Source organism: Aythya ferina, assembly GCF_964211825.1.
Source record: "Aythya ferina genome assembly, chromosome: 2".
Classification (NCBI taxonomy): Eukaryota; Metazoa; Chordata; class Aves; order Anseriformes; family Anatidae; genus Aythya; species Aythya ferina.
In genome coordinates, this window is record NC_140297.1 from 19277775 (window position 1) to 19281154 (window position 3380).

Genomic DNA, 3380 nt, shown 5'->3' on the forward strand with positions numbered 1-3380 from the left:
GGAGCAATTCTGCAACTCCATTGCTGACTACACCTGAGAAAACAGGATCAGTAAAGAGACGCCAGAAAATCCCAGGAAGCTGCACGTAAACAACTCACCAGCTGAGCTGTAGTCACTGTGAACCTAGAAAGGGTTAAAACCCTTTGCTTCAGAAGAAGGAAGAGGTTAGCCCTTAAAGACTATATAAGCTGCAAAACCTGGCAGTTGTGGCTTGTTAAACTGCTGGGAGGTGGAACTGACAGCTGTGCTGCCTAAGTGGGGGAAGTCATAAAAGGGAAGCAGAGGGCCCCTGAGGGAGTGGGATAGCTGGGCTTTAGCGTTGCTCTGGCTAGGGGGAATTTTACTTTGTTTGAACTAAAATGGATGCGGCTACTGTGAGACACCGATCACGATCACTGTAAGGCTTTCAGTTGGGTTGTTTATGGAGAGTTGAACAAGGTGAGAAGAAGCTGTCCTGGCTTCCATTGCATTTGGGGAGGTGACTAAAGGAGCTACCCCTGGCTGTAATAATTTCCTAAGCCTAGGCTGGAGTAGGTTGTCTATTTTTTTCACCATAAATAAAAAGAAAGCAAAGCATCACTTGAGATAGATGCCTGACTCCTAATTGAGGCTGATTGCCCCCTTCATAGGTCTTTGGTTATGTGCCATGCCTTGTGTTGGGGAACAAAAGGAAATTGGTAATGCTTAAAATGAAATGTAAGACTCCTTTGTGCTTAAGGAATTGCTGCATTGATCTCTGTAAATTAATTTTAATAACTTTGTTTTTGCATTTTAAATTATGTTCCAGAGTTTGTTTGAAATCCTCTGCAATGATGTGAAATTCTGCAAACCCGGCGACTCTTGATGGCACATCTGACGACTGGCAGGCAATGCCTTCTGCCTGTAAACATATATAGGCAGTAATCATTTCCATACACAAATTGTATTTGTTCTTCTGAAAGCAGAGCAATTAAGGAGTCTGCATTTTAAAAAAAGTTTATGCTTACTGGTTTTCTGTTTTTCAGTTTTACAAATGAAGGAAATGCTTTGTCTTCAAAATATTTGGACTGTTCTTTCTGTATTTCCAATAAATTGGTAAATAACTTGACATCCTTGTGGGTTTTATGCTCTTGTAGAAGGTTAATTTATTTCAGGAATTTATTTTCATCATGTCTTTAAGATGAATTCTTTTTTAAAAACAGCAATATTTTAGAACTATGGGCTGGATTTAAAGTAACCCAGCTTGGCTTGAAGTGACATGTACCCAGACCAATTTATAGAGTAATGGAACAATTTATGAGTCTGCCCTAGCTGAAATTAGTTTCTATGGCAGTTGGCCCAGGGATACTCTGTGGGCCTTCTGTTCTTTGCAGCTGCAGAAAATAATTGTAAAGGGCAGTATTACCTTCCAGTAGCTAGGCAAAGCTTCACTTACAAACTGTGTGATATCCCTTTCCTCAGGAGTAGAGACCCTAACTCACCAGAATTGCTCTCGATGATCAGTGAAACAAAAAGCAAGTCATTCCAATATGTGCTGGGATGAAGTATTAAGTTAGGAAGTGTTATGTTTAAATAGTAAGGCTCAGCAGGACTTTGCTGCAAGCATCAATAAGAGCAAAGGGATTTTAATGGTGAGCTTGCTAGTCCCAGGCTTTACTTAAATGCTGAGGTGAAAGCCTGCACCCTGTTTTTAATTTATGCAAACTGTTGATGAAGTCAGTCAAGGGCAACCAGTCATTAGCACAGTCTTGCTAGCTTATTCTCTCCTTCCCTCTCTCCTGTCCACCAGCTCCCCATGGAGCATCTTGTACAGGCACAAGAAGAAACAGGAGAAAAAAAAATAGTACCAATGACAGAAAAAAAATGATGCAGATATGACAAAACAAAACACTTTCATCTCCTCTGGAGCTTCTAACTACTGCTCGGTGCTAATAAGGATAGTAAACCACTTCATCAGAGAGTGAGCACGTTCTGACCAGCTTAGTCCACTGGTGATATCACACCCTTAATAAAGTTCCCAAGCACTGTGAATTGACCCTGGCCGTGCCCTCCTATTCAGTCCTCAGGCAGTTCAAAAGCTTTATATTCAGCCATCAAAAAGTTCTGGACACTCTAAAGGAGTCTTTAACGCTTGTAAATCCACAGGGGGTGGATTTCTTTAAAGTCAAGTAGGAAGTGCCGCTCCGTTGTTGGAGCGTGCGGTAACTCAGAGCATGAATCTCCTATTCCCAAAAACTGTTCTTACCAACGCTGGAAGATACAGATCCCAAACAGTCTCCTAAGAAACAGCTAAAGACCAACTGCTACCTCAGAAGAGGTTGTACTGTCATAATTTGGCCCTTCAGTCTTCTGTCAGGTCCTGGGCCATCATCTCAACATCTATGTTAGCTTGCTCACAGGTTATCTGTGAAGTGAAACAAGCTGTTTTGCTTACAAAGGCTCATGAATGCTGTTGTGGAGATACACTGAACAAGAGATATCTCCCCATAGGCACTACAGGCAGTATTGTACCAGCTTTGGGTTTAGCTCTGAAGTTTTTCAGTCCTCTCCCAGAAGGTCTTTCCTCTTCAGATACTGGATGTACACCACAAACTGATCAGCAACATATATTCACAGTGTCATGCTATAAAAAAAATCTGTCAATGGACTGAAGTACAAGTGTTGTGCCAGGCAGTATATGTGAAACACCTCCTCACACATGCACAAAATTGTCCATAAGCTACAAGGGAGCAAAGAGCAGACCTTGGATGCAGGTTCTCTTTCCCAGAGACAGTCAGCCTGTGTTAGGGTGGGGAGAAATCCCAAGAGGCTGCCAAGGTTACATGGCTACAAAGAGAACTTTCTGGTGTCAGTGCTGGAAGGGGCCCGTGGCCAAGGCTCAGCCTTCAGAACGCATCAGGACCACAGTTAGGGTTAGGGTCAGGAGCAAGAGCCTGCTGCTGCAGGTGGATTGGGGTTGGAAAGGAGTTTCAGAAAGAGCCAGTGGGGTGCAGAGAAAACTTGGGAGGGAAGAACGTTTGGTGGGTGTCTTGGTCTGAGGTTCACCCTGTGGTCACGGTTAGGGTTAGGGCTGAGGAAAAGAGAAAGCCAAGAGCCCCAGTTGGAGGGAGATGGGAAAGAGGCTGCCAAAGGAAATGGCGGGCTGCAAAGAGAACATGGCTGAGAGAAAATTTTGGTGTGGGCAGTCTGGGAGGCCTGGTCAGCATATAGTTGGGCTTAAAGCCAGGGTTACACTTGAGAGAGATGAGAGCTCCAGCTGCAGAGGGACAATGAAGGAACTGGTAATGGGAAGTGTAGGCTGCAAGAACATGGTTGCCAGAACATTTTGGTTTGGCCTGGTGAGTTCTAGGCCAAGGCTCAGCCTTTGTTTGAGTTTGATATGGCTAGTGTTAGTATTAGGG

The 3380-nt window shown here is 43.8% G+C and overlaps 1 long non-coding RNA gene across 1 annotated transcript; it reads left to right on the plus strand.

Moving 5' to 3' along the window:
* Positions 1-203: 203 nt before the first annotated feature.
* LOC311432565 lies at positions 204-1087 on the plus strand. The gene is made up of 2 exons (XR_014690135.1): positions 204-438; positions 788-1087. It is a non-coding gene; the product is annotated as an uncharacterized lncRNA (long non-coding RNA).
* The last annotated feature ends 2293 nt before the right edge of the window (positions 1088-3380 follow it).